Below are 8,791 nucleotides of genomic sequence, written 5' to 3'. Positions count from 1 at the left end.
AGACACACCCAGCAATAATGCTTCACAGTCTATCTGGGAACCCCTGAGTCTAGTCAAGTTGACAGCTAAAATTAACCATCACATCATGGCTCTATCCAAACAAGACCAACAGAGATATCACAACGTGACCTATGTTATTTAAATTTTCCAGAACACATGTTAAAGTAAGTAAATACAAACAGATGAAACCATATTTTATAACATTTTTCTTTAACCCAAGAAATCTAAATATTATCATTTCAAAATGTAGTCCACATCAGTACAAAGAACAAGATCCTCAGGTTTTCTTCCCCCTCTGTCTTGCTGGTCAATTTTAATGAATACTGGCTCCTCATATATCTTAATATGATCCAATATATAATTTTCTCCCATCTATTTGAGCTTTATTGCATCAAAAGAAAATCATTTTCTCCTTATTGTCAAACTGCTCTGCTATCTCTTTTTTAAAAAAATTCAATTATATATTGTGTTTATGTTAGAACTGAAATTAAGAATTTAAGTAACTAAGAAGGAATTGATTCCAGCAAAAGGCTGGTTTACTAAAGTGGAAGACAGTTCAAGAGCAAATCTCTCAAGAAAACCATAGGGTCAATGACATTGGAAAATGCAGGGTAGAATTAGAAGACACATGGGGTGTGATTAAAAGGGAAGTAGAGACAACGTGGGGAGGAATTGATATCAGAAGTGAAAATACACAAGCATGTTCCCAGTTGAAGAAAGACATCAATCCACAGGTTCAATTAATTCAAGATTCCCTAAGCAGAGTGCATATACAGGAAATATTAATGAAATAAACTATGGTCTAAAATCCAAAGTTAATATAATGGATTTTAGGGACTAGAGAGACCAAATAAGCAAGAAAAAGGCCAATTGGTGATTTCTACCCATAAAGAAAATAAGATAGACATCAACAGAGCAGCATTTTTAAAATGCTAAAAGAAATCTCATGTCAAACCAGAATTCTACACCCAGCAGCAATAGTGCCCCAAATTACAATGTTCTAGAAAAACTTAAAGTGAAACTTTTCATTGTTAGTAGCCTTGAATTAGATAAAATACTGCAGTGAGTTATCACATCCAAAGGAATATGATCCCAGGTTGAAAACCAGGAATGCAGGAAGGACTGAAGAGGAAAGGAAAGGATAATTTATAAATAAATATAAATGAATTTTATTTTGTGAAGTAATTCTAGAAATCTCTCATGGAGATTAAAATCTATGTAGAATAAAATGCATGAAAACAGTAATACAAATGTCAGGAAGGTTAAAAATAGAATTGAAAGTGTTGAAGGTATTAGCATTTGGGGGAGATGGTAAAAGTAATTATTCATATTAGACTGTATTAAGGATTCAGGATTTAACCATTAGTGCAATTAAAGATGTCTATATGATTCCAAGTAATAAGTTTATAGAGGAAATAATGGAATAATAAGAGTTAAATCAACATCAGTGAAATAAAGAGAGTAAAGGAACATTAATTATTCAGGTCAAAGGGAAGGGAAAGAGTAAGACGGTTGAAATAATTACAAGTTTACTGGTAATTACACGAGATGTAAATGCACTAAATACTAATTTCTTGTTACTGGCTGTGTGATGTATTCTAGAGACTTGTTAATAAATATTTTGGACATTCTTTTATTGATAAACATTTACACAGTCTCTATTTTTTCCTATTAAAACAAAAGTGGTATGGACATTTTTGTACATATGAACTTCCATTCCCATTTTTACAAAGGTATCATTAGTGGAAGAAAAAGGAAACATTAAAATGTTGATAGAAACTGCAAATACCACCTCCCCACACAATTGTATTAAATGTTTTCATACCAAAAGTAGCTGACAATGTCAATAACCCAACATTTTTTTTTAGGTATAAAGATTTAAGAATCTCTCAAATCCCATTGATAAGAGACAGGATGTCTCCCCTGGATTATCCACTGATTGGATTACCCACTCCCTTCCTCAATAAAAGGGGAATCAGAGGCAGAACTCACTGCATTTTCCAGCAATCCACGGGCTGTCTGCACATCAGGAGTGGGGTCAGCAGGACAACTCTGAAGCCATGGAGGAACCTGCATCGGCCTGTTTTCCAAGCCAGCCTATTCTGGTGAGTGTGGAATCCATATGGACGGCAAGAGTGTCCGTTTGTACACTTTGTCCTTCTGTGAAACCTCTATAAGTGAGCAGGCAGTAGCTCTTAAAACAAGAAGATACCTTATTGAAAGTTGTTTCCTAGGTGTTAAGGTTTGTTAAGTGATGTTCACTGTATTGTACTTTTCTGTACAGGGAGCTTTCTTGGGATAATAGGCCAAACATTTGTTTTGTTTTGTTTTTAACCAACAGCATCACTGGGAAGTGGACGTAGTATTCAGCCCTGCATTGTTTACGCTGTTCCCATCTCTGGAAAACATTTTACCCACAATGTGATTGGTCTTTTTTAAAAAATATTCAGTTCTGTGCTCAAATATCACCTCATCAGTTAGTCCTTCCCTAATCTCTGCATCATCCAATTGTAGGTGGGCCGGCCCCTGTGGCGTAGCAGTAAAGTGCTCACACTCTGCTCCTGGCGGCCGGGGTTCAGATCCTGGGTGTGCACCAAGGCACCACTTGTCATGCCATGCTGGGGCAGCGTCCCATATAAAGTTGAGGAAGATGGGCACAGATGAAAGTACAGGGCCAGCCTTTCTCAGCAAAAAGAAAAGAGGAGGACTGGCATGGATGTTAGCTCAGGGCTAATCTTCCTCACAAGGTAAATAAATAAATGAAATAATTGTAGGTAATTTCTTTCCCCTTTATCCCTCCTTACTCTTCTTCCTCCATCCCTCCCTCTGTCTCTTTATCTCTGTGTAGCCCTTACTGTTTATTACAGGATCTAATTATACCTAACACTATATTAGACATTCATCCATCTCTTTATTAACTCATTCCTCTCACCAAGATTAAAATAAACAGGGGAAGTGACTTTTTAAGTTAAATTCTGGATCACGGGTTTTAGTACATAACTTGGCATATAATGGGTGTTCTATAAATGGGACGCACAAATAGTTTTCCCTCCAAACTGGGACATGTTGGAGAACGAAAGGGATGGTATTTTTTGTGTGTGTGTGTGAGGAGATAAGCCCTAGGCTAACATCTGCCAAGCCTCCTCTTTTTTTTTTTTGCTGAGGAAGACTGTCCCTGGGCTAACATCAGTGCCCATCTTCCTCCACTTTATACGGGACGCCATCACAGCATGGCTTGCCAAGCAGTGCGTCAGTGCGTGCCTGGGATCCGGACTGGCAAACCCAGAGCAACTGCAGCAGAGCAAGTGCACGTAACCACTTGGGCCACTGGGCTGGCCCCAGAGATGGTATTAATAATTATGGCAGGACAACAGAGATGAAGTGAGATTTATGACTTCACTTTCAAAAACTATCTGAAGACAGAAATGAGAGATTGTAAAGGAAAGGTGCACTGATTAGGTTTACATTTTAAATAAATTATTGTGCCTAGAGTCTTATAATGGATTACAGACAGAAAGGATTTGCAATCTTAGTGATAATTTATTGCAGTATACCACAAAACAGATTGTATCCTTGTATAACTGTAGTTCAGTGAATTTGTTTGAAAATTTTAGAAAGTTTTTTTTTGGAGTTTGAATAATTTCTTTCCATAAATATATTGAGTACCTTGTAAGGGCAAAGCAATGAGTGAATACGGCAGTGTAAAACATTACAGTCCACATTAGTCTTCACTTCATGGAGTGTCCGATTTAGTGAGAAAAACACTAGGGGAGAAGTAGATGATAATACAAATACAATTAAAATTTTAAAAATTAACAGAGAAAATGTGATATTAATTTTTGTGGCTGGATCAGGAAAGGTCACTCTGTTGAAATGGTATTTTGTAGGAAATCTGAAAGGTGCTCAAGAATTATTCAAAAGTGGAGAATCTTTAGGTGGATTCAGGAGGGTGGATGAATGGTTCATTGATATATGAGTGTGGGGTGGCAGGGTGTCCAGAATGACACTCAGGTGTAGACAGAATATCAGTACAAACAAGCGAGATTAGGGGACCCTGAGATATGGGTGATTATTTGCAGAACTGGTTGGTTGAACTTGGGACCAGCTCACTTCTAGCTGGTCATCGAGTTATCACTGATGTTGTGAGTGGGCAGATGGGTATTTGGGTCTCAGGGTTGAAGCCAGATCTGTGCTGATTCTATGGGCATTTCTAGTTCATTAATGGTATGTGAAGCCAGGGAAATGGATGGGCTGGCCTAGAAGAGGGTGTGGATGTGGAACAAATGTGAGAGCAGGATTGACTTCTAAGAAGCGTCAATTGTGTTAAGTCAGATGGTGGAGCCCAGATTAACAGGGAGGAGTAGGAGGAGAAAGGAAGAGTCAGGGGAGGAAAAATGGTTTTTTACAGTGGATAGAACTATGTGATGGGAATATGGCGTGTGTGAGTTATTTACTTATGAACAGGAGGATATTTGAGTGAAGGTGGGACTTGGGTGTGCAAATGAAGTGAGCATCAAATTGCTGAGGGGAACGTGATTTCATTAGAGATGAGACACTAAATTCCTATGCTCTGGGCACAGAATCATCCAGTTTTCATAGTCCTTTCTGTCCTTGACTCATATCAGTTTGATGTCCCAGGATCTCGTTCTCAGTGTGTGGTGCCTGTGTCAGTAGCATCAGCAGCATCCGGGAACACTTAGAAATCCAAATTCTCAGCCCTCCCCAAGCCTACTTGGGTTGAGGTCCAGCAATCTGTGTTTTAACAATCCTCCAGATGATTGTGATGCACAGGACAGTCTGAGAGATATTTCTCCAAGATACAGGAGGGTGGAAGATCCAAATGAAGTGAGAACATTCTCCATGGCTGGCAGTCTGCATCCCCCATTTTATTCAAATTTAACATTTCATTTTGTTTTCAAAGGGGAAAGCTCAAAAGAAATATGATGCCCCAGACTTCAGAGAAGAAAAAACAGGTCCATTTAGCCAAGACCAAGCAGAGACATCGTGAAAGGTCTGCACTTCCTAGAAGACTCACCAGCTGCATTTTCAAGAGGCCAGTTACAAGGATGACTTCCTACCCTGGCAATGTTGTCAGTTACAGTCAGCGAGAGGAGACCTTGCAGGAGCCCCAGTAAGTCTGTGCATACAGGAGACTGCAGGGTCTCCAGGCCTGCAGCAGTGAAGGAGAACTTTTAAGCACTTTTGATATCACAAATACCTTAAGTATAATTGCACCAGGTGGTCCAGGTGAATGCCTGGGCTGTGCTGGTGCTGGGTCTGTAGACCCCAGCCTCAAGCCCACCGCCACACAGTCTTCAGACTGGGCAGAGATGATTCCAGGAGTGGGTCTCGGTCTCCCACAGCCACTCTAAACACAACTTGTAACTTATGGAGACATTCACAGACAGAGTCAGAGAGTGAAATAAGCAAGGGAGAGACTGGCTGAGGCCCTGAGGGCAGAGAGGTTTGCCAGGGAGGCCCAGAGAGCAAGGAGCCAAGACGGATGTTCTGAGACCTGATGGAAAATAGGAGAAGGTCATGCTGAAGAAGCCAAGAAGAGTTCCCCATGAACAGCCCCCAGTTTCACTCGCCTTATTTAATGTCAACCCCGCTTCTTGCTCTGGACTGTGATGCTTTGTCATTTTATAATTGTACTTTATTAAACTCTTTTGAGAGACATAAATGTGAAGAGTAGACAGTTGTGTGGGTGAGAGATCGGGTTTCATGTGACAGGAAAGAAGATCTTTACTTGTCCTGGTATACTGCAATTTCTGCTTACCATGATTCTTATTCACTTTTATATTAAAGGTAATTTGGCCTAAGGGATCGTTTAGTATTTTTAGTTATATTTTTTTAGAATACTTGTAATCAGGAAAAGATGATACCTATTGTAAAGAGCTTTAACGTTGTTTAACGTTAAATTAATTTGATTCTATAAATGTCTTACTTTACTAAGCTTGCTTTTATATCTCAATCTAACATAAGTTGTATCCTTTTTTTGCCAAATGTTAACTCAAATACAAGACATTTTCATATAATTTAATTAGCTCTTAGACTACCTGTTACAGCCTTATCTGTTACCTAAAATCACCTCGGTGATTTTTTAAAATAGAGTTCACCTTAGATTCTTAACAAGAAAAATGTTGTTTGGGAGCATTTAGCACTGAGAGAATCTTGGCAGCAGGCTTGCTGCCTTCACCTTGACACTAGGTCCTCAGTCAAGGAAACTTGTCCACCTGCTCACAGAATAGGGCGCACCATAATTATTCAATAAACATGTCATGAACAATATTTGGTGGAAAAAAGGGTCAAGTTACAGAAGTGAGATTGTAGGACTCTTTTACTGGGTCAGGAGGGAAAAGGACTGATGTGATTTTGGAAGGATCTGGAATTTTCTGGACTTTCTTGAAGACATTTGATAGAGTAGTCTTAGCAGTCATGGGGAAGGAAGCCTATTTCAGAAGGTAAATGAGTGATTGCAAAATAGAATGGCAGAGAGTGAGTGGAGGTGGACAGCTGTGCCTTGTGCCTCCTGATAATGGCCTCTGGATTTAACACAGCGATGGCTCCCTGCTAGAGCCCACAGCTGTGGTGTGGGGTTGACTCCTCCCTAGGACTAGGGTGTTCTGATTCCTCAGTGTGAGCTAGTCTGCATATTCCAAACCCCCAAATGTCATAGGATTGGGGTGTCAAAAGGCCCTCTCTGGTCCAACAAGATCCAGGCACAGGACCCTTTATGGAACAGGAGGTGGAGCTGTGTATACACGGGGTTCTTACCTGGCCGACCTGGAGTTCTGGGCTCAGTGAGGCCACAGTTTAGGAGCCACTGACAGGGTCTGAGGCCACTTGGGAGGAGAGCACAATAGGTGTTGGCACGGGGGCAGTCAGGACAAGACCTGCCGCCTCATTTGTATGCTGCCTCTCTGCACTTGGTCACAATCTACTCCTCAATTCTCGTTACCATGAGCTGATTTCTTCCCTCATTGGATCTTTTCTTCCCTCGTATATTCTGTTAAATTATTTCAAGTTAACTTTGGTTGGGTTTTCTCTCCCATACCTTTAAATTATTCTTGACAAATTCTTATATGTATACCATGATTTCAATGAGTTACATTGAAAAATGAAGGTGTTCACATGTGATAATTGCAGAACTGAGAAATTTAAATGATGGCATCGGGCGTGGTCCATGATCTTCAGGACATCCATATGATAAGCCACATGATAATCAGAATTTTTAAGACAAGGCACTGTTAGGTTTTGAGGGTTTGAGTGAGAACAAAAGGGATCCCTACAATTGAATCACAGTTTATCAACAACAGAGAATCCTCCCTCACCTCTTCCAGGTCCTGGTGGTTCCTGCTTCCCTGTCGTGTGGCAGCAGATCTCCAATCTCTGCCTACGTCTTTCACGTGATCTTCTTCCCTCCAAGTCTCTGTGTCTTCTCCTCTTCTTATAAGGACACTAGTCATTGAATTGAGGGCCCACCCTAAACCCAGGATGAGTTCATCTGCGGATCTTTAATCACATCTGCAAAGACTCTTTCCAAATAAGGTCACATTCTGAGGTTCCAGGTGAGCTTGAATCTTTGGGAGACATTATTCAACCGACTACATCCTCTACCCTCAAGTTGAGGTTGGGAGCTGGCTCAGGCAGATATGAATGGTAACAATATCAGAGGAGCTGTTTTCACCAACAATATTGGAGGAGTTGTTTGCCTCAAAAGTACTTGATTCAATGTAATAAACTTAAAAATCATATATTTTTTTTGAAATCGTGATGGTGATTCTTAAATTCATATGAAAGAGAAATTTTACAAAATAAAAGAATTTTTGAGAACCAACCACCAAACAAAATATACATGAAGGAGAAAAAGGACAAAGGTGACATATCAAAACATTTCCCTAGTTCTGTTAACAAAAACGGCAGACTAATGTAATCACAGAACCAGTCTCTCCACTGAAGCAACCGTTCAGTTGGACAAAACTGACAGAATCGAGTGTTTCAGAGCTCTGAAATACAATAAAAACCTTACAGCATCCAGAGGAGTGATTAATGAAGGAAAACATGGCTGAATTTGGGTAAGAAAGCATTGTGGTGTTTTTGGTTAATGCCTACCCGCTGCCATTCTCTGGTACAACAGAGGATGTGAAGATGGGAGACAAGAATCCTTGTATGGCTTCCTCATGCCAGGAGACAAATACTAACCTGCTTCTTAAAATGGGGTGATTCTGTCACTGAGTGGTAGTGATCTGTCTTTTGGGTCCCTGAGGGAACAGTGCAGAAGTTGACACGTATTTATACCCCTCAGGCTAGATGGACTCCAAGTGATGTCATTGTCTGATGAAAGATTTAAAGGTCTATGCTACTGGTAGATGCCCGTGCAAGGGATGATGGCCGGGACAGGAGAGAGACATAAAAATCTGGCAAGGAGGGATCTGAGGAGGAAGTTTTTTGGGGATGAAAGCTGAGAAGGGCCACTGCTTATACCAGGGCAGCGGGAGTGCAATGTGCACGCCCAGAACTGGACGTGTGCTCAGAAAAGACCTGAGAGGACCTGGGCCTGCACCTCTGGCAGATTTGTGGGCTCCATGCAGGTAGGGGGTGAAGTCTAAGGAAGAGCTGCAGGGGCCCCAGCTGCAAAGGCTGGAGAGATTTTAACTTTTTCTTTTTTTAAAATGTGTTCTTTTGGATCGTTGCATTTAAAGAAATCTCTGTCAGATCACTTGCTGACTGTTAAGATAACTGAAAAGAGATTTTAGTGACCACACACATCAATGAACATAGTCTTTGC

At 40.5% G+C, this 8,791-nt stretch overlaps 1 pseudogene; it reads left to right on the top strand.

Annotated features, from left to right (window-relative positions):
- The first annotated feature begins 1,975 nt into the window (after positions 1-1,975).
- On the top strand, positions 1,976-5,519 carry LOC147911523 (methyl-CpG-binding domain protein 3-like 2B pseudogene; annotated as a pseudogene).
- The last annotated feature ends 3,272 nt before the right edge of the window (positions 5,520-8,791 follow it).

The sequence above is a fragment of the Ceratotherium simum genome, unplaced genomic scaffold, assembly GCF_057802395.1.
Source record: "Ceratotherium simum simum isolate JZ-2026a unplaced genomic scaffold, ASM5780239v1 HiC_scaffold_43, whole genome shotgun sequence".
NCBI lineage: Eukaryota > Metazoa > Chordata > Mammalia > Perissodactyla > Rhinocerotidae > Ceratotherium > Ceratotherium simum.
This window is presented reverse-complemented; position numbering and strand designations above follow the sequence as displayed.